At 29.7% G+C, this 24233-nt stretch overlaps 1 protein-coding gene across 1 annotated transcript in view; it reads left to right on the plus strand.

Moving 5' to 3' along the window:
* Positions 1-6502: 6502 nt before the first annotated feature.
* The window catches only part of LOC142326840 (putative sodium-coupled neutral amino acid transporter 10), a 119565-nt gene continuing 101834 nt past the window's right edge, over positions 6503-24233 (plus strand). The window contains exon 1 of the mRNA XM_075369571.1: positions 6503-6675. The gene's annotated coding sequence lies outside the window, so the exon portion shown is untranslated. The remainder of the gene's footprint in view (positions 6676-24233) is intronic.

Here is a 24233-nt window from a genome sequence, read left to right on the forward strand (position 1 = left end):
AGCCTCCAATCAGTTGGATCATGATTCAAATTCCATCAGCCATTAATGTCACAGCAAACAACAAGATTGTTTTTCTTCTCAAAAAAGAAAACAGATTCCTATGACACTGTCTGTATTGTGAGACACTGACATCATGTTGGAGAAAATTCCATTGCTGTAATCTTAACCCTAGAAGTTCTGCCTTTTCCTTCAAGGTCTCACTCAATTTCGTTTGACTCTGTGCGGTTTATCATCTTTTTCGTCAAAATCAAAGTCATGTGATGTGGAAGGCTTGTTGGGTTCTTCTTCTTCCATACTGTCTTCATTTTCTACTTGAAGGCTCATAATTTTGGGGTGGAGTAGAAACTAATAAACTATCTGAAAGTGGAATAGGTGAAATAGCAGATGGAAGATTAGAGTATTGAACTGTTCCTCTTTTCTTCATTGACAATCCTGCCTTTATTGATGTAATCAAGCAGAAATAACAGTTATCTGTATGGTTTGTAGGCTCCTGCCAAACCATAGGCACAGCAGAAGCCATAGATTGTTTTTTTTATTTTTCAGCCATTCTCGTAGTATAACTGAACAAGAGTTGGAACATATATGTGGAGTCCATGACTTATCCTGGTCCCCTACCTTCATACCAAAATAATGCTGATAGGCATTCTTCACAAGAGGTGTCACAATTGTGTTTCTATGACAAAAATGTTATTTCACTACAAATATAACAAAAATTATTCACTGAATTTACACATTTCCACGGCATTTTGATTTAACAAATTTTTCACTTTAAAAGCACTCGAAAACCAGAAATTCTGCATTAATTACAAAACAAACAATATGAAACTCATAGTCGCAGCAACAGTAATAATGTTTATAACCTAAAAACAGCTGGAGAACATTTTGTTTATCATTTAACAGGTGTGTTGACTCCAAAAACAAAATTACCCCCAAACTAAAAATGTAGATCAGGTAAAAAAATGACGGCATTATATCTCTAAACCAAGTGCTAATCGGTCATTTTTATGGTAATTTTTGAATTCAGCAGATATAAATATATAAGAATAAGCTATTTTTGAGCCTAAAACAATTTCATTGTGGGCAGTGTAATTAACCTAATCTCTCACTCCATTTTAAAATAACGGCTATGTAAATTTTTTAATTTTTAATATTTTTGCAGCCGTTGGTATATTTAAGTGTTTCATTATTACAAAACATGAGATGTGGACCCATGGACCTCACAACAGAAGGTTTAGTGTGTGCTTTGGTTAGCAGAGTTTCAATCAGTTACACGTGTACGAACTGAATGGAATATCAATCCTCCTAGATTCAGGTCTATTCATCAGTGGAATATGACTTTGAGAGATTGGAATCTTGGTTTCACAAAATTTTAATCATCCAAGAGTTTCAGTTAGTAACGAAACTGTGGATCGTATACGTAATGCATTCACTGCCAGTCCTGAAATGTCAGTAATTAGGTGGGCAGATTACAAACTGCAAATTCCTTCTTCCACTGTTCATAAGCAGCTCCATTTGAGAGCATACAACTCCTTCATCGAATTAAACCAAATGATCACCATCAATAATATCAGTTTGCTGCAGAGGTAATGCACTGTGTCGAAAACAATCCTAATTATCTTCATAAATTGTTATTTACTGATAAGCCAACCTTTCATATGTGCAGGAAAGTTAAGACACAATTATCAAATTTGGGTACTGAAAATCTCTGTACAGTAATCTAAAATGAAAAGGACACACCAAAAATCAATGTCTGGTTAGGACTGCACAAAAATGTTGTCATCTAATCATTTTTTTTCATGGAACCCTCTACATGACACATGTATCTAGACATGGTTGAGAACTTTACTGTTCCTCAGATTCTAGCAGGGTTCAATTTCCAGCAAGATGGTGCTCCACCACACTTTCAGCAAGATGTTACCATATTCTTGAATTACACTTTCCCTGGATGTTGGGTCAGAAGGTCCAGAGCATGCCAACCTAACTTTAGATATCATTCCTATGGACTTTTTTGCTTGGGGATCTATTAAAAGTTTTGTATCAAAAGAAAGTTCAAGATTTTGATAATTTAAAACTGAGAATTGTTGGTCTAACAATGCCACAGATGCTCCTAAAAACAGTGCACACATTGAATTTGACTAATCTACATAAAACTTGGTGAATTGCTGAGTGTATTAAAAGAAAAATATTAAAAATATAAGCTGTAATTTTTAAATTCCTTTAACCTGTACATTCTGTATATTATCATCTCTTGCAGCTTTCTAAAAATAAATTCAGAACAAGATAAAAAATGGGCTTTCAGGTTCATTTTTTGGTACGTTATGTATGAGTCATTACCAATATTTAGAGATTAAAAATAACTTAACCATGTGTTCATATGTATGAATGTGTAATGTTCGGTTAAAAAAACAATAATCCATTATTCTTAAATTAAAATCCATCTCTACTAAACCAGAGTTGTATTCATGTAACTCAACCTAACCTTTGGCTTACAAAAAAGGCCTTATTTTATTGCCACTTTTAATAAATTACTGAAGCATTTAAAAAATCTTTCAATAATTTATTTAAAATACAAGTTTTCTTTTATAGAAACAATATTAATCTGTTAATAATTATTTTGTATTTTCTATATTGGGTTCATTAGTGCATAAACATGTGATCAAATAATTTTTAATTAATGCCGTCTGAATTGTGAATAATTTTGTAATTATTATTTTATTTAGTATCTTTACTAATTTACCTAACATTATTTCATGTGTTTATATTTTAAATAATTAACATAAACTTTAATCTTAATTATTTATTATTTTATTAATAATTATATATTTTGTAATGCTACTCTGATCAAGGTTTTCACTTGTTTCAGCTTGTAAAATTCTGGGGCAGTTCCATTTTTGATCCACGGAGTAGCATATTTTCCCATTCATGATGTGATATATATAATTTATTATTATGAACCAATCAGAATAAAAAATGCATTTATCTCTAAATTTACTTATATTCTGTCATTAATAATTCTATTTCTTTTTTTAATAATATTATTTACTAGCAGACCCAACAATGCTTCGCTATTGTTATATGTATATATATATATATATATATATAGAGAGAGAGAGAGAGAGAGAGAGAGAGTGAGAGAGAAAGAGATAGTTAAAATGAACACAAATTGAATTGATAAAAAAATTAAACACAAATTTTACCTTTCACTTATTCTCCTTCCCCTTTTCCCTTTCACCCTCGCCATCATCCCTCTCCCAGTTTCCTTTTTACCCTTTCCCATTTTCCCCTTTTCTCTTTCCTCCTTTTCCCCGTTTTCCATTTTTCCCTTTTGCCTCCGCCTAAATCGGTCCATTAGTTTTTTGGTCACACATACGAACATGTCTTTTATTTTATTTCTATGTAAGTAACATGTATTCTGAATATGAGGCAAATTGGACCATAAATACAATTTTTCGAAATATCTCGACGCCAGCGCCAACTAGCGGGTCCAAACTAATTCAGAAACCTTCTCTGGCATGCGTCCAACCATTCCCCAAAGTTTCCTCACTATCGAATGAATGGTTTAGGAAGGCATAAGAGACATACAGACAGACAAACTTTCATTTTTATATATATAGATATAATTTCTTTTAACTCGAACAATTGCCTTTCTTAATTTTTTTTAATCACATTGAATAAATAAATATCTCATCTTGCTAATAAAACTTATATCTTAATTTACTTAAATCCAGATTAATTTTATGAAAGTAACAATATTAAAAAAAAAATAAGTCTAATCATTTATAAATTATGTTTATGAATTTATTTCATCTATTGTTTATACCCTTGACTAAAAAAAGAGGTTTTTTAGTTCACTAAAAAACCTATTTTATTTCACTTAAACCTGTTTTTAAAAATATTACCAGAATTTTTATTTTTCAATATTCACCAATAATTCCACTCACCTGGATTTTTATTAGCTTATTTACTAACTTCCGCTTCAATTTTAGCTACCCTTAATAATCATTGAGGTGTAAATTGAGATTAGACAATTGTCTGTGATTTCAAACATTACAAAGGAAATGAACTGAATAGTTTTTTATCAGCTATTCTAGTTTGGTCCTAATTCAACATAATAGAAATTGAACTGTTAATTAAATCTTTAAATTTAGTGACGTTTAATGTAATTTGTATGATGTTTAACAGAATCATTATTTCTGTCATTAATAATAATAATTAATTTTTTTTTATTGCCAATGATCCTTTTCAACAAACATTTAAGTTAGAAACCTTAAATAGTTATTATGAAGCATAATTGTTTTTATCAGAATAAAACAATAATAAAAGTATTCATATTTCTGTATCTTTTATTATACTAATATTAAGTATCCATTTTATTTAAAAATAATCTATTTCAATTATAATGTATGTAATAACTTTCCCTTTCTTGTGTGTAATTCTACAATAGTGTATTGGTACAATATTATAATTATAAAACATATTGTAAATAAATTATTGAGATTATATTCTGTTTTAGTAGAAGCATTGGATCTTAGTTTGGATATATATATATATATATCTTTGAATGGCTGCATCCTTACTTTATATATATATATATATATATTACATTGTAGTTTAAAAGTCAGGGTATAGACAAGTGCTAGACAGTGCTATAAACAAAATTTCAACTTAGAAAGTTTCATTTCACTGACATTTAAAGGTTACATCAGCAAAATTAAGTAATTTCCAAACCTTAAACTATTTTTTCCTTTTTTAATAATAACCTGTTATTGTCTAATCATATGTTTAATCATTCAATACATTTTATTTGGTCACTAATTGACATACAACTAATTTTTATCTCAGCAGTTCATTTGTGAACCAGAGTATGTGTGATGATTTACTACCATTTTTGTGGCAACATATTTTATTAGTTATTTATACATTTTTAATCATTATCTCTTTGACTAATGAATTCATTGCTTTATTAATCAACACACAATTAATATACCTGATCATAATAATGTGGTAATCTCATCAATAAAATAATATTTGTATGAGTTAACATTGCAGTTTTATCTTAAAAGATCAGTCAGATTATTTAAATTATTTGACATACTGTTGGAGCCACACATTATGTTAACTAAGTCACTGGAATTTTGGTCAGAAGATTCTTTAACTCAACAAAAAACACTTTATAAAAAACTTTGTTTGAAGTGTGACTATATGTAGAAATTTGGACAATGCTGAAAGAGACTGAGTGACTGAAGGCAGAACTGAGCGACTTAAAAATGTACTGTTGGCACCAAGCCCTATGAATACATTTGTAGTAAGGTAACAAATGATGAAGTCCTGAGGAAAATAAATGAAAACCGCATTTGGCAGAGATTGATCGGTTGGGTTGGTCATTTAATTTGTTATTTGTCTTTATGATATTCCTCATCGCTTGAAGAAAAGATAGTTAGAGAACGATCAAGAATAGTATTCTTGCAGCATTATTGGGGAACATCCATATTAAAAACTTAAGTAGCTGGAGATAACAACCCATGTAAGGTTAAAAATATTTAAAATGTTAAATATGTAAAGTATTATGTAATTAGTATGCATTATGTACCCACCGGGTTGGTCTAGTGGTTAACGCGTCTTCCCAAATCAGCTGATTTGGAAGTCGAGAGTTACAGCGTTCAAGTCCTAGTAAAGCCAGTTATTTTTACATGGGTTTGAATACTAGAACGTGGATACCGGTGTTCTTTGGTGGTTGGGTTTCAATTAATCACACATCTCAGGAATGGTCGAACTGAGAATGTAACAAGACTACACTTCATTTACACTCATACATATCATCCTCATTCATCCTCTGAAGAATTATCTAAACGGTAGTTACCGGAGGCTAAACAGGGAAAAAAAGTATGCATTATGTAATTACATAAAAAATTATGTAAAGTATGTAATGCTCTCCGAAAATATTTAAAATATTAAAGTTTCCACTATTGCTCCCCAAGTATCCTTGTACATACCTCTGGGGGTACACACACACACACACACACACACACACACACATATATATATATCCTATGTTGATAACCACCATATGATGAAGGTATTCTGTATCTAATAAAGTACCATACTCTAAACATGAAACAGCGAATTCTACAATGGAACTATTAAACATTCAGTACTGTTTAAACTGAAGATTAATCATATTTTATTCAACTTCATTTTAAACAAATAAGTTATCTGAAAAAGAAACACGACTGTGCAATAAATTCCATTAGTTATTGTTCACACATTTTATTACAATTTTAAAGCAACGCATAATGTAATTATAAGTTTTATTTAATTAAATTGTTGTACCAATCAGTTTTATTTATGTTCCGTAAGTTTGTAATATTTTGAAAAAAATCGTTGTTTCATCATAAAAATTAAATCCAGCCGTGTTTTACTCGTGGATGTTTACTGACGTGTTTTGGTAGGGTTACGTATAATTGTCCTGTAGACTGCTGCCATCTCGTATCAACTTTCATCTTTATCGCGCATGCGGCACAAAAAGAAAGCACATTGTAGAAGCAGATTAACTGAAATTGAGAAGTAATCCGTTAGTCACAGCTGTTCGAGCTTGTCATAGTGTTGTACGTTGTCGTGTTGTTTCCAGTGATTTACCTTTATTTGTTTTTAATTTGTGTTTTGGGATTCTGATTGGTGAGTATTAATAATTGATGGATGTTATGTAATTTAACATATCACCCTATGCTTCTTCAAAACTTGTTTGGTTAGATTGATTGTGTATGAAGATTGTTTAATTTTATTTTCCCAATACAGCATAGTACTTGAATATTGAATTTCAAGTAAGATGTTATTAACTACGAAACTGTAGAAAATAATAATGGTAATTTATAATCGACATAAACTAACTTCAGATATTTTAATTTTGTTTAGTAAAGAGCATATTTTCGTTATCTTCCAAGAAGCAAGGTAAACTTTAGGTAGAAAAAGTTTTTTTACAAATTATTTTTATGATGCAGTGAATCTCATAAAAAAGTATTATTTTCGAATGTTAAAAACTGTTAGATGCTGTATTAACAGTTTTTATGGTTTTATTTGGTGTATGTCTTACAAAATTCATTGTCATAAAACAGTTTAATTACTTTTGTTTACTATTTTAAAAGATTGTTAAATGTTGGTGATAAAGTCTGTACCTTAAATTAAATAATTATTGAAAATAGTTACAAATAGAAATGTCATTTCTGTAAGTACATAAGTTATGAATAAAATGGTTCAATATTTAACGTAATAATTACATTAATTTACAATTAACATTTGTGGTATAAGTATGTCATATACCTAGTATAACTACTTTACTATAATATACTTACAGAAGATCTTTTCAAGACACCAATCTCTTGCTCTATATATTATCAGATAGATTATTAGTTTAATATTATGTTTGTATACTAAATGTACATATTATAAGAACAACAGAGAGTACATGTACTGTTTGACTGCACAATTTGCTTTTGTAACCATTTAAAGATGAATGTCACGTGGATTATTGCTGGAGAAGTGGCTGGGTTAAAAAGAGTTTCTGAATTCATATTTCCAGATATTTAAAAATTGATTTGTATTATTTTTTAAAAGTGTAAACATCATTTATCTTTCATACTATGAGTTGTATATGAAAAAAATGTAATTATTGATCCTTGTTTATATCATAAATATACATTTTTTAAATCTCTGAAAGCTGTTCCAAAAAGGTATTTATTATGTTGAATTAAAAGTGTTATTGAACATGGTTCAGAATATTTGTTCAAACCTTGACTTTTATTGAAAATTGCTGGTAATTTAACTGCTTGTTATTCAATGAGTGTTTGTTTATTTTAGTGAATTTTATTGTTTTTTATTTGACACTGATTTATTATCAGTTGTTTAACTTTTTTGTAGTTGTTTAATTTGATTTATGTTATTGGTTAACTGATTGTTGTGCCTTTAGCAAAGTTTGTGTATGGTTCTATTAAATTTTGATCAGATAAAGTGCATATTAATTTTAAATTGATGTATCCAAAATTTTTCAGCAGACTTGGTTTTATACTGTATTATATTTTGTGAAACAGTTGTCATTTCAGGAAAATATTGTTTTAAAACCTGCATTAAGATTATTTTTTCATTCACATTTGTTTACTGTTATAATTTAAGAAACATTAACTTTTTTTCCCACTGTTGTGCAATAAAATGTAATCATAAAAAAATGTGGATAATATTTTTTTATTTTCATTTCATTAAACTTATAAAACCACTTCAACCAGTTTTGTAAAATATCAGATAATAGTTTTAATATACCCTAATGTTCAAGTTTACATAAAATAATACAATAGTTACAATACAACTTCTTTCTAGCACAAAATATAGATTACATTATGAATATAATTGTTGATATCTGTAAAGAGTAGATGCATCAGTATTTAAGATACAGCAGCATTTCTTTTGTTCATAGTTCAATTTTTGAGCATCTTATTGGATATCTTTTCATGGTCAAATTTATTTGGTTGATTGATTTGCTGAAATTGAGATTAAACCTATATTGTATCACCCTGAAGGTTGTAATCGATCACTAAGCTTGTCATCATTTATCAAATATTTATTATACCTATACATACTATCTGAAATATGACTGCATCTTAAGACTATGTTAAAAAGAAGAAGTTATAAAATTATTAAAACATTGCAATAAAAGTATATAAAAATGGTTGTTAGATCTTTGCTTGGTGCTAGAAAAAATAAAATCATTTAATATTTCAAGGGTTCATATTTATTAATTAATCTTTGTTTAAAAACATATATATATTTGAAGTATATACATGTAGAATCATTTAATATTTCATTATACATTATACATAGCAAACAATTTGTTTGCAAATATACGTTTCAGTAATAATTCACTTGCATTAAATGAACAAAAAGATCGTTTATCATCTTATTTCAGCTTGTGAGAAAACCTTATGTTTTAATTTCTATCTTTAATAAATTATCCAAATATGTAAAACATTTCTGACCAATTTCTAAAGTTAAAGATTACTTTTATAGAAACAATATTATTCTGTTTACAAGATTTTGAATAGAGTTACCTTATAAATTTTAATGATATTTAACATTCTAAGAATAAATTTATGGAGATAAAGAACATTATGACATTAAAATTGTTTATGACCGTGTGTTGCATGTGGATTGGTTAAAAGTACGGCCCTGTCTTATTTCCTGACATGGTCTTCTTGTATACATACAAATTTTGACTTTGAGGGGGAGCTCGCTTTTAAATTCTAATGATATTCAATATTTTGAAGAAAGAAAAAATCTGTTGAAATGTGACATGACAATAAAATTATATACCTAATAATTAATGGGATGTACATTTCAGTACATTAGAAAATCATGAACAGCTATTACAGTTTTATTTTAATCACTTATTGTTCAAATGTGATTAACTGATTTCTTTTATATTTTTTGTATTGTGATTTTTTTACGGAAAAGTCAATTTAGTTTAAAACTTTTTGAAAAAGTGATGAGTGTGCTTTCAGTTTCGTGAATATTTAAAAGTAGAAATTGTAATAGATTTAATTTATCTTAAGAATTTTTTAAAAATACTCTTTATTTTATTGCTCTATTGATGGAGAACAGTGTACAAAATTTACATGCAGTTTATTCACCTCTTCTTGCTGTATTTCTGAAGTAAGTTTGCTGCATATTATACAATTCTTTTTTATATGCTGTCTGTAACTTCTTTAACAAAACTTTAGAACTCTGTGATATAGCTTAAATAAAATTCAATTCTCCGCAATTAATTTCAAAATCAAGTAGCTGCTGATTTGTTTTTAAAGCTATTTAAATGCTGCTACCATCTAATTGCATATGATAATAAAATATGCATAATTACAATAATATTTTTTTTAAAGTTTTTATTTTATTGGGTTGTACTAATTTTTATATAAAGTTGAAAAGACAAGTCGCCCAAGAACACCATTTACGAAAAGTTCATCAGTAAATTATCATTACAAAAATATCATCACTAGATTGATATAATTAGCAGAAATAATTTGAAATACAAAAATAAATTAAAAAATTATATAAATATTTAAAAAAAAATAAATAAATAAAAGAGTATTGTTTTAGATGATCCTAATCAAGAGTAAAAAGTTAGTTCATGTGTAACCTAATTATTATCAACCCCCACATCAGCCATGTGGGATAAATATTATTATGAAGGCCAGTTTTATTTTTAAATGGGTATACCTTGTGAAATATTATGTTAGAATTTAGAATAATTAAATAAGTAGTAATAAAGGGTATTTATAAACAAAACATAGATATTATTAAAGTTAATTATGATAATTATTTGTTTGCAAAATTTAATGTTTATAATAAGTTTTTATTCTATTTTGTTCAATATTTATCTTTTAATTGTTTTTATAATTAATTTACTTGTTAATTTCATTATTTATACTGGTGACAAAACCCATGTCGAGTTGTTAAATTTTATTTTTTAAACAAATTTTCTATTTATATTTTTTTACTGAATTTTATTAGTAATTTTGTTCAACATTACTCATTTTTGTAATTTTTTTCTAACATTCTTGTTGATAAGTTAGTGCTTTTCTAGATTGTATTATTTTTAAATTCGATATCTGTCAAAGAAAAGCAGTTTGTGTGATATTTCTTATCAGATATAATATAATTTTTATTTCAATTTATTGTGTTAATTTTATGTAAACTTATTATGCTCGATAATGCTATTTGAATAGTAAGGAAAACAGCTGTTTATTTTACTTACACCTGAATAAACATTTCATTCATAACATAAAACATTTTCATTTAATTTTTGTCTCGCATATAACTTATATTGCCTTTATTGTAATTGTTGGTAGCGTCATTAGTATATTTAAATTGTCTCTGATATAACAGTTGTTTTATTACATTTCTGTTGATGTTTTTATCTTACTAACCTATTTAAAATACTTAAACGATGGCAGTAAATGCATATTTAAACATTATTCTCTACCAATAGAACTGATTTTGATTATTTTTTTCTTTTAGAAAAGGATCCTATTGTAAGATAATCATGTGGAAGAGTAGTTAATTGAAAAAAATTAAATTGTCTAAAAAATAATTGAGGTTATTTTTAATCTGTTTTTTTCTGTCGTTATTCACGCAATAATAATTACTTGGATTGTAGTATTAGATGTTTTTATTTAATTACGTATGGTTTGACATAACTGTCATACTCAAAATCATACAGAAATCCAGGAAAATTGTTCAGAAAAATAAATACAAAAAATAATTCATGTTTCCAGTACTCAGCCTTATTTTGTTTCTTCAGTAGATTTATATATATTTTTTCCATAATTTTTATTAAAATTGTAATTCTCCTAATTCATTTCTTGCAAACAGCGTTTTTAAAATGTACAACATTTCTTCATTAATATATCCATATTTTTTATTAAGATTAAATAAAATGTAAAGGCAAATAAGCAGTGATTTCGATTGTTGCAGAATCATTATCTGTAGATACTGAGGAAATTAAAAAAAATTAAGTATAAAAAATAAACAATACTTATGAAACTATGAATTAAGTATTTGTAATTGTGTCTAAAGAGTTAATGTAATAATACAAAGAACAGTTTTTGCTTTATTTAATCCTTATTGAAAGTATAAACTTAGCTTAAAAAGTCTAAACTAAACCTTTAACTCTTAAAGCTTACCATTAAACCTTTAACTCTTGCCTATCAAGACCTAATCAAAGTTCTTTATTATATAGAGTTGGATAAGATAAAAATTTATTACAAGAAAGGTTCGACTTCGTACATGGGATTTGTTCTTTCTTTCTTTATTTTTCCTGTTTAGCCTCCGGTAACTACCGTTCAGATAATACTTCAGAGGATGAATGAGGATGATATGCATGAGTGTAAATGAAGTATAGTCTTGTACATTCTCAGTTCGACCATTCCTGAGATGTGTGGTTAATTGAAACCCAACCACCAAAGAACACCGGTATCCACGATCTAGTATTCAAATCCGTGTAAAAATAACTGACTTTACTAGGACTTGAACGCTGAAACTCTCGACTTCCAAATCAGCTGATTTGGGAAGACGCGTTCACCACTAGACCAACCCGGTGGGTTCGTACATGGCATTTACCTTAAATGAATCAAACGCTTATCATCTTTGATGAACAAAATTGAGGAAGTACATTCAGCCTGACTGCTGTAGGGGAAGACCAACCGCCTTGTGACGATTCCGGTCGCCACACCACCCCCTCCGTTGCTGTAGGCACTGTGGAACTGCAGCACCCCATATTTTCACTTGATACTATCAATAATATTTAATATAATAAGTCCTTTTTTGTTTAATTCTTTCTTTATAGTTGTTCAATATATAATCCTTAAGCTTAATGTCAGTAGCGATCCCCCAGAGTATGAAAAGATACAAAAATCATTGTATGGAAAATCAGTGCGTTTTACAGTTATAGTGGCGTGGTGTTTGGTTGTTGTGTGAATGCGCACATAGGAAGCTGCACGAGAGGCCGCGAAGAAGAGGGAGTACTGTCGCTCCCGCAGTGCCGACCCTGGCGTGCTGGTGGAAGGTAGTTTTTTTTTTTTAGCCGCGTGTGTTGTGCTTAAAAATTATGTACCATATTCTTGAATGCGATAAAGTGTAGAATTAGATTATCTTGCTTCCAGCTAATCTCTTTGTTTAATTTTTTTCGGTCCTTTTATTTTACAGAAAATTTTAACCGTGGCCTTGAAAAGGCCCAGAAAAAGATTTTCTAGAGCAGCACCCCCATTAAGTTTAGCTACGAGTCACCACTGCTTACAGCCCTCAATTATCAAATTAACCGATTCGCGGAAGCGCGATCCCTGCATCTTTCTCTATCACCGGTGATTTCTTTACACGAAAACTCTTCCTATATCTAACTTCAATTAGACTATGTATTCAGGTAATTGCTTGATTGAGTCTTTAAACACCAAAAATGCTATCCTCATACCAACAAAACAAGTTTTGACCGCAACAACCACAATTTCACCTTACAATTCAATTTACTAAAGTCCTTTTGATTTACTTAAAAATCAAGAAACTGATTCACAATTTAATAAGCCTCTTAATGAAAACTACCCTATATCTCTCTCTGCTCTTGTGCGCTTTCGTATACCAAATGATACGTTTAGTTGACACTGTTGTTTAAATGGATAATATTGTAATTCACGATCAGCCGTGGGAAAAGGAGATGAAATGATTATATGTGATATCGCATTTTGTTTAACGTTTCCATGTGTATTTATTTTTATCATTAACACTTATTACGTCATTCTTTTTAATTCCTATGTATTAATCGATCAATTTTCGACAATTAATTGTGATATTACTGATTAAAATGTTCTGATTCATACAGAAGTCTTTTCCTTTACATTTAAATCTCCTTATTCAATATTTTTATACTTTGTTATTATATTGTAGCTATCATATAGGCTGTGGCTGATGTTATACAGACTTCATCCTTTTTTTTTAATAACATTTAGTCAGCTATTGAATTTCGTTGAAACCGGACGTGTAATGTTTACGTATTAATTATTAATTTGAAGGCTGTGTGATTTGCATACCGTACAGGAAGTATCGCGTATATTGTTATTTAAAAATTATTTAATCCATTTATGCCGTATATTTAGTTTTATTTTTAATTTATTTTTACCCGAAATTAGTTCAGTCAACAGAAGTGCCCATAAAAAAGAAAAGCCGATTAAGAGTGGGGAAAGGTTAACTGTAATTAATGTTTATGATTATTTCTTAAAAACATAACCTGAGGACTATTAATTATATAGTTGAGAAAACTTGTGAAGCTATTAAATTAGCCGGCCTACTGTGTTTAGAATTCTAAATGAGCGAAAAACGAACGATCACGCCGCGAAAAACAAGGAAACATTTTTAAAAATCTAGTCGTAAACTTAAATACACAATGACTTTGTAATGTGTGCCGTAAGAAGAACATTTCAAAATTATTTCATGGAAAACCAACCCCCAACCATTTCACAGGTTCTAGTGGTAGTAAATAATGACAGTAATATTCCTAACTTCAGTTTAAAAACTTTCTGTCGATTAGTGTAAGATGTCGGGATTTGTTTTCAAAAAAATAAATCGAAAATCTGTGAGGATTGAATGTAATTTGGACATAATTTGCAGGTGGCATTCGTATTTAAGAGTCATTAAAAATTATACGGAAGAGGGAAGAAGAATAGCATATTTGGATGAAACTTGGGTGCATGTAAATCATACTTGCAATAAAATACGGCAAAAGTCACGATTAAAACACCAAAAGATGCTTTATTAGCAGGATTATGGTTTGGACTGAAGACTTTTTCCAAAGGACCTCGATTTGTTGTCGCCAATGACGGAGGAGAGAAATGATTTCTTAAAGTCTCTGATTTAATTTTCCTGGCCAAAATTTCAAATACTGATTATCATGACGAAATGCAAAGCTCACATTTTTAAAAAAGGATGAGAGATAACATTATAGTAGTACTTCCCGAAGGAAGCGTTATCGTTATGGATTACGCCCAATACCACTCAAGGAAGAAAGAAAATATCCCCACTACTGCTTCAAAGAAGGATTACTAGTACATTATGGAGTGGCTTACATCAGAGGAATCGGTTATCCACAAGACACTTTAAAAAAAATAACTTCTTATTAAAGTAAACAAAGTTAAACATAAATTTCAATTTCGTGTCATTGACGAAATAGCCCAGGAGAAGAAAATGATCATTCTGTTTACTACCATATCACTGCGAGCTTAATCCTATTGACTTCGTATGGAGTCAGATTGAAAGGTTTGTGACTAAATTCAACAACGTTTAAAATAAATGATGTATGAGCACTAATAATCAGGGAATTTCCTACAGTAAGTGTTTCACAATGGAATAATTATTGCGATCACAAGAAGAAAGTGGAAAATGAAATGTGGCAAGCAGACGACCCGCAAGATGATGTATAGAACTTATAATAATTCACTTTAATGACGAAGTATCTGAAAGTCACGATGATGGTAATACAAACAGCGAGTGCTTAGGCATTATGCCATTACAATAAAAATTTAATGGGTGGTAAATATTTAGGATAATTAAGGTAACATTTCTACTGTAAGTTTATTCCGTAAATGTATAAAAGTGTTCATAATGTTTGTGTGCTAATGGATTATAAATGCGCGGAAAGTGATAAAAGATTCACTATCTTGTATTAATACGATCAATACCCGGAAGGATTTTTTTTTAAAATTGATTAATTAATCTAGTAGAAAAAAGGATCAGGTAAATCTGCACTCTGTGAAATCTTATATTAATCTAAGCTTGTACAAATTATTTGGCGATATTTCTCTTATTTTATCAGATAACTGAAATTTGTTTACCATTTCAAATTGCCGTTTATTATGTGTTATAAAAAAAAAATGTTGTTGAAATTATATCGATAACTTAGCCGCTGGTATGATGAACTGCCGATAACTAAATAAAATGCTTTTATTGTGAATAATAATTACAAACTCCGGTAAGAAAGTCATGGTGTGCTACTCCGTACTCAACTAAACATGTCACTGAGCTTAATTACTGTTTAATGTTATGACAAATTTTTTACAAAAAAATTGTATTAAATATTTTTTGCCTCTTAGAATATTTTTTGACTATTATTTCTGTATTATTTCCTTAGAATTTACTGGTGATTGTTTAACAATCACAATAACTACCCTAGCATTAGATTTTAAGTAAATGGTTTTTGAGCATTTTTTTATTTCCCAGTTAAAAAAAGAAAAATGAATTTAAAGGAAAAAGAATTTAAATGAACTATTCTTAAAGAGTAACCATTAGTGAGTTTTCACATCTTTTTTTCAAAACAGTTTACTTTAAATTGGTTCATTTTATTTTTTAAATTTGATGTATTTTTTTGAAAAATTTATTTTAAATATTCTTTTAAAAATTTACAGTCCTTTTAATAATTTATTGAAATAATGATTATTGTATAATTACACAGGTCAAAAAAAAAATTTGGAACTGAGGTAAATGTAGGTGAATGTATTTTTTATGCTGAATCTTAAAATGAAATCAGTTTTTCTTCATTAGCCTCAGATTTTTTTATTATGACCCTTTAAAATGTGGAGAAACTATTTAATAAAATACAAAGATAATAATAATACAATTAAAATTAAAATACCTAATTTTATTTTGCAGTCATTTTTGTTTTTTTAAATTTCTTTTTTCTTATTTTCCTTATGTGTTCAGTAAAGTCTTCTCTGTTTATCATCCAGCAATAGTCAGTCACTCATTATACGAGAGTTTATCTCTAAAGTAAAGACCGTTTCATTGTAAAAAATTTATTCTGAAAACTTTATAAATATTTTTTATTTCTTTTAAACTATATACCTTGTACTACTTGTCTATATAATCGCCAAATGAATTAAGACATTTATCGTAGCAATAACCAGCTTCAATATACCCTCGTCGTGTTCTTCTGCCGCCAGTCCATTTAGCCACTGATTAACAGTATTTTTAAGTTCATCGTCACCCACGAATTGTTTACTACTTAAAAGTTCTTTCAATCTCCCAAACAATTAGTAATCAGAAGGAGCTAAGCCGGACTGTGTGGTGGGTGATCGTAAATTTCCCATCCAATTTTTTCCAGTAAATCACGTGTCGGACCAGCAGCACGTCGCCGATTTTGAATGGCGCACCTAACTTACGTAGAGTTTCGCAGTAGGCTTCTGCATTTATACTCGTTCCGCGTGGCATGAAATCAATCAGCAGTATGCCAAACCGATTCCAAAAGACTGGCCATCACTTTGCGTCTAAATGGTTGTTGCTTGACCTTTATCGCTCTGGTTGGTGATTGAGAATGACACCATTCACTTGACTGTCGTTTTCTCTCTAGCCTGTCATACGAAATCTCGCCGGTAACAATTGAATTAAGGAAGTCATCACCTTTTTCTGTTTAGCGCATCAATAATTCCAAAGGAGATGCCATTCGGATTTTTTTGTGATGTTCCGTTAAGACGTGCGGACCCAAGGTGCACAAACGTTTCTGAAGCCTAAATGGTCATGAACAATGTGACCGATAACGGCTCTTGAAACATCAGGAAAAAGAAGGGCCAGATCGGAAATTGTTAAGTGACTATCTTTTCTGATTTGAGCATCGACGCGTTTCAACAAGTCCTCGGTGATTCCCCGAACGTTCTTCTTCATGCACATTAATTCTGTTACTTCTAAACCTTTCACATCATTTTCGGACGTTTCTTTCATTCATTACTTTACCACCGTACACAGTAACCAACTACGTATGAATTGCAGCCGGCTTGATGGTTTAAAAAACGTATGACTCCACGTATTTTACAGTCAGGCGGCAACATCTATTTTCTTGTTCATTTTATAACATAATAATTCTCACGTAATCAAAGATACTACAACACGGCAACTTACATAACATAACACAATGCAGTGTGTACATTACTAGCGTGCCATGAACGACACAGATTTTCCAACCTTAAGGAGAGAAATTTCCCAGCGGTCTTTATTTTAGAGATATCCGTCGTAGATTCATCCCACCTGCTTTGATAACGTTCTTTAATCTGCAGTATATCTTTGTGGAACCTCTCTCCTTGTTCGTCGCGGATTAGCACCCAAGTTTAAAGAGAAAAGTCCAATGAGAATGTAAAAATTGAATTTTCAATGACATTCTGCAGCCTAAATTTTTGTAGTTCACTAAGAGTTCATTTATAAGGTGATCATGGTTTTTAGCTTTTTTGTGTTCAAGAAACCAGTAACGACATCTTTGTATGATTTGCATGCTATTAGTTCTTTAGAATTCAGTTTGCTGTCAGATATATTTTCATGAATTAATTTTCTAATCTGTGGTCCGATGAATATTCCCTCTTTTAATTTGGCTTCACTTAATTGTGAAAAAACCTCAGCTAAGTATTTAAAGCAGTTGCTTTTTCAATATTCTTCATGAGGCCTAGCTTTATGTGTAGAGGTGATAAAATAATACGATTGCTTCTACAAGGGGAATATTGACATTTTCGTTTCCTGGGGTAAACTGATTTCTTCTTGGCCCAAAAAAGAAACTGCTTAGTGTTTATCTGTAGCCCGACTATCCCATAAACACAAGAAATACATTTTGTAAAGCCACTCTGGAGACCGAGAAGAAGCCGTGTTGCTTTCAGGTTGGCAATGATTCGTCATGAGTGTTCATTATACTTAATATCTTTATCTTAGTATTTAATATACTTAATTAAAATTTTTGACATATTTTCATATGTTTCTTTCATTCCTACAGCATGTGCTACCAGTATAGAAGAGAACTTATGTGAGTTATTTAACAACTTTGCCTAAAATAATAAACTTAAAGGGAAAAATATTTTTTTTTTAATTTTTAATCCAGCATGAGTCTATAAATAAATGATGATCATGAATAACATATTCAATACCCAGTTCAGATATTAGCCCCCTAGCGTCATGGCAGGAACAAATTAAATCATCTTTTCTAAAGTATTTCAGTAAATTTTTGTTTAAATTTCTATATACTGAAATTTTAGTATCCTTGTTTAATAAATTCCATTCTTTAAGACATGAATCTAAGAATTCTGCATGTTGCTTTGACAAATACAAGTCACAAATGAGGTCGCCCAGTTCTGCTTGTGTGATGAGATGAGGTTCACTATTTGATTTTTCTGGAATGTAATCTTTCTTAAAGTTTTGAACTCTTTGGCTGAGCCTTCTGGCGAATCAGAAATTTCTTTCCAAGAAGTTGGAGTAATTGGTAAATCAACACCATAAAGTACTGGCTTGATAGCTGAATGAACATTTGAGTATGCAATAATGCTTTTATTGTTTGAACTGAAAATAGTAACATTTGTTCAGCAAAAATAGCAGTCATCATAATGGTTAGTGGGCTCTTGCCGAATCATAGGTACGCCAAATGCTCTTTTTTCCCTTTTAACCACTGCGTTAGTTTAACATAGCAATTTATGCATGCTACGTTTGGAGCCCAGGATCTATCTTGGTCTCCCAAGGGAAGTCAAAATAATGTTTGTAAGCAGTTTTCAGCAGATTCGATACTGGTTTTTGTTGAATTTTTGTGGTGAATTCTCCACAAACATAAAAAAATATTTGGAGAATTTTTACAAGCCTATTTTTTATTGATTGTAAAATTCAAAATGTTTTAATGAATGAAAGTAAACTGAAATATTACAGAAATACTTACCTGATTATAAAAATAATTAAGTTTTAATTTATACAAACTGTTGTGTAATATTTATGAAAAAGGGGAATTTCCGTCAGACTTCAAAAAAAGTGTTATAGTCATGATACCAAAGAAAGCAGTGGCAGATAAATGTGAAGAATACAGAACAATTAGTTTAACTAGTCATGCATCAAAAATCTTAACTAGAATTCTATACAGAAGAATTGAGAGGAGAGTGGAAGAAGTGTTAGGAGAAGACCAATTTGGTTTCAGGAAAAGTATAGGGACAAGAGAAGCAATTTTAGGCCTCAGATTAATAGTAGAAGGAAGATTAAAGAAAAACAAACCAACATATTTTGCGTTTATAGACCTAGAAAAGGCATTCAATAACGTAGACTGGAATAAAATGTTCAGCATTTTAATGCTGAACATTTCAACCCTAAAATTAGGGTTCAAATACAGAGATAGAAGAACAATTGCTAACATGTACAGGAACCAAACAGCAACAGTAACAATTGAAGAACATAAGAAAGAAGCCGTAATAAGAAAGGGAGTCCGACAAGGATGTTCCCTATCTCTGTTACTTTTTGATCTTTACATGGAACTAGCAGTTAATGATGTTAAAGAACAATTTAGATTCGGAGTAACAGTACAAGGTGAAAAGATAAAGATGCTACGATTTGCTGATGATATAGTAATTCTAGCCGAGAGTAAAAAGGATTTACAAGAAACAATGAACGGCATAGATGAAGTCCTACGCAAGAATTATCGCATGAAAATAAACAAGAACAAAACAAAAGTAATGAAATGTAGTAGAAATAACAAAGATGGACCACTGAATGTGAAAATAGGAGGAGAAAAGATTATGGAGGTAGAAGAATTTTGTTATTTGGGAAGTAGAATTACTAAAGATGGACGAAGCAGGAGCGATATAAAATGCCGAATAGCACAAGCGAAACGAGCCTTCAGTAAGAAATATAATTTGTTTACATAAAAAATTAATTTAAATGTCAGGAAAAGATTTTTGAAAGTATATGTTTGTAGTGTTGCTTTATATGGAAGTGAAACTTGGACAATCGGAGTATCCGAGAAGAAAATATTAGAAGCTTTTGAAATGTGGTGCTATAGGAGAATGTTAAAAATCAGATGGGTGGATAAAGTGACAAATGAAGAGGTATTGCGGCAAATAGATGAAGAAAGAAGCATTTGGAAAAATATAGTTAAAAGAAGAGACAGACTTATAGGCCACATACTAAGGCATCCTGGAATAGTCGCTTTAATATTGTAAGGACAGGTAGAAGGAATTAATTGTGTAGGCATGCCACGTTTGGAATATGTAAAACAAATTGTTAGGGATGTAGGATGTAGAGGGTATACTGAAATGAAACGACTAGCACTAGAAAGGGAATCTTGGAGAGCTGCATCAAACCAGTCAAATGACTGAAGACAAAAAAAAAAAAATTTATGAATTCTTAATTACTTAAAATACTTCATAAAATTGTTTCGCCATGTAGTGCAATAAAACACAGCTTGAAACACGCGCAACTTAACAAGTTTTAATGTTCAGTAAAATAATTCTTTATAATATGTATATGATAAACCCACTACTACAACTAAAGAACACTGCAAGTCATAACATGAGCTGAACTCATTCTGAAGAAAATTTTATTGCGTTGAATTACTCATTACTTGACTCACTGGCTTGACATGAAATGACATCATTCGACTGTTAATGTATCAAAAAGGTCTACAGCATGCATCACAATATAAATCAGATGTGAATAAGCAAACATACAGATATACTAACTTATTTGTTATGATGGAACAAATAAATTTAAGAGGTTGTAACTTAAGAATGTTATGTGATGGGTTGATTTTTAATACATATTCAGATTCAGCATATAAATACTACATAGAACATCGACTCACTTTTCAGTTCCAAATTTTATGTTGACCAGTGTTTTCATCTCAAGTTAAAGGTAATTGGCATTACTTATGTCAGTGACCATTTGAGGTGTTCTTGGTGGTAGATAGTACTTATGAAAGTTCTTAGACTAATTTTTATGTGAAATCAGTGTTGTATACAAATTTTATTATATGAAAATTTCCATAAATAGTAATATAAAAATTTTGAGGGTTATTTTAAACTCCATCAACTACTTTTGTTAAAGAAAATTCAACGTTTCATATAAAGCAGAAATATAAAGTAGTTTTTTTGAAAAAGCCGTGGGACCATCTAGCAGTATGATCAAGCTAAAGTAATGACAGTTTTATAATGATAATAATTTGCTAGAAAACATGAATATCATGTATGTGGTATCAATCATCATTTTCATAATATTTGCAGTTCCCAGCTGTTAGTTGCATATACTTGATACATAAGTACTCCATTTTCTTATCCTGTCACCGTCCCTGTTCCACATCTTCCTTCCCTTTTTGTTTTTGTGCGTCTATCTTAAGGCCTTCCATTCTATTAATTTTTCAGTCATCTATCTCTAGGCCTTTCTTTGGCTCACCTTCTCTCTTTTACATTTCAATTTATGTGTCTTGTCATCGTCCATTCTCTTTAAATGTTTTCATTTCATCCTCCATCTCTGTTTATCCATCATTGGCTTTCATTGCTTAAACCGTGGTTCCAACAGGCAAGAAAAGTCAGGAAATGTAAACTTAGTCGGAAAAAGTGTGGAATTTTTAGACATGAGCAATTGCATAAAGTTTCAGAGGTGGCTTTTTCATTAACACATTTCTTATTGTGGAGAATTTACAAGAAGAGAGAATAATTTATCAAAAAAATGGTTTTTATGCAATTTTAAATGCTCAGGGCAAGGAGAATGTTTTCATTACAAAAAAAATGCTCACTGCAGTGAGAAGCTCTAGAAGATGATATGAAGAATGTCTTTTAGAAAAAATAAAAAACTTCTATCAAGAAGAATAGAGTAGAGTCCTGAAAAGGAAAATGCAAGCAGAAATTAAAAAAACTGTTGGAAGAAAGGAAAAAGTTGAGAGAGGATGATTAATATAAAGAGAGAGAAAATTTGAAAACTAGAGAACGTGTACACAAATTAAGAGCACAAGAATTACATCAAACCAAAGAGCGATTAAAAGACTGGCAACAAAACACAAATAAACAAAATGATGATCTACTCCAACTTATTGAGAATATTGTCCGACAATATCAGAGGAGTAATGAACTAAAAAATAAGAATTATCGTAGAAATAATAATTTTTTATAAAATCTGTATTATACTGTTATACTTCTTTCAATAAATTCTTGATTTTCTGGATACATCTTGGTTTATTATCTGGAACCAATGAAAATAAGTACCACTTATATCGTTGAAAAGCTCTTAATGAGGGCTTATTACTGCAGTTAAGAAGTCCAAAATCCAAAAAGAATTGCATTTTTGACTTTTTTTTGGATACTTTTGGTTCAGTCGATTGCAATAAAATGGGGAGGCACACAACTAGATATTACAACAGTCCTAAATACAAAATTTCAACAGTTCATCTCTTTTTTTTTTTTAATTTTACTAGTTATTAATAATTATTAACCCGTGATTGTAGAAAAAAAATTACAATAAATAATTATTCAATAATAATAAAAAAAATCAGACATTGTTAGTGAAATAAAATTGTATATACTTTTAGAAATGTGTGGGCTACATGTAATTTAATAGGCATTATTACGTAAGTGTATATAATAATTGATGTGGTGAAACATCTGATTATTTAATTTTAATTGAAAATTATAATTTAGAATCGTATTATTTTAAGATTTTCTTTTTTTTTAATTTTATTTAATTATTCTGGAATTTTTGTTTAATTTTATGTACATTAAAATTACCTACAGAGTGACTGAAAAGTAGACCCCCACAAGAACAACATGTACACTGAGGCATACTTGCCCGATCTTTAATAAATTGCAAAAAATTCTTATCTTTTTTAGTTCATTACTACTATGATATTGTCGTACAATAGTCTCCCTAAGTTGGAGTTTATCATCATTTTGTTTATTTATGTTTTGTTGCCATTTAATCGCTCTTTGGTTTGATTAATTCTTCTGATCTTAATTTGTGTACACGTTCTCTAGTTTTCAAATTTTCTCTCTTTATATTCATCATCCTCTCTTAATCTTTTTATTGTTTCCTTGGTCTTAACGTTTTCTTCCTCTTAATATTTATCATCTTCTCTTAATCTTTTTATTTTTTTCTTATTTGCAACATTTTCTTCCTGTTTATTTTTTTTTGTATTCCAAAATTTTCTTCCTTTTTTTAATTTAAATATATTAATTTATTATTATTATCTTTGAATTGTAAAAAAAATTACAATAAATATTAATTCAATAATAACAATAAAAAATCAGAAGTTATTAGTGAAATAACATTTTATGTACTTTTAAAAATGTGTATATGTAATTTAATAGGCGCACAAGGAAGTTATGTGGAGTCCACATCAGATTTTTTTAGTTTATAAAATGGTATTACATAAATGTAAGTGTCATGTTATCCAATATTGCCATTTTACTATAAGGTGCACTATTTTCATTTCTTTCAATTCAGATGAAACACGCTCTCTAAGTGTGTTTACTTTTCTCTTTAAGTTAAAGTGACAGATACTTCAAAAATGAGATTCTTTGGATGTATTGTTTGATGTGTGCTTTAAAGTTTCAACGCAGTTAAAGCACATGTGTATTTGAACAAAGGTAGTAGTACTGATGGCAGAATTGCTAAAAATGTTGCAAGAAAGATTTTGTTTAAAATTTAGATTTGTGAACAACTGGATCTTCAGAAAGTGATGGAGAGACCAGTTTAATATTATTAAATACAAAGGGAGATATGTTGAATGAATTTTGAAATAAATTTGTAAATAGAAAAAACTGAAAAACTGTTTACAAAATATTAAATTCTAAAATAAACGTGCATTTCAACTGCTGAACAGTTGTCAATAAATTTAAAAAAAAGAAATCTAAATATAAAAAAATATAATATATAAAACAAAA

Source organism: Lycorma delicatula, chromosome 6, assembly GCF_047948215.1.
Source record: "Lycorma delicatula isolate Av1 chromosome 6, ASM4794821v1, whole genome shotgun sequence".
NCBI classification, from domain to species: Eukaryota; Metazoa; Arthropoda; class Insecta; order Hemiptera; family Fulgoridae; genus Lycorma; species Lycorma delicatula.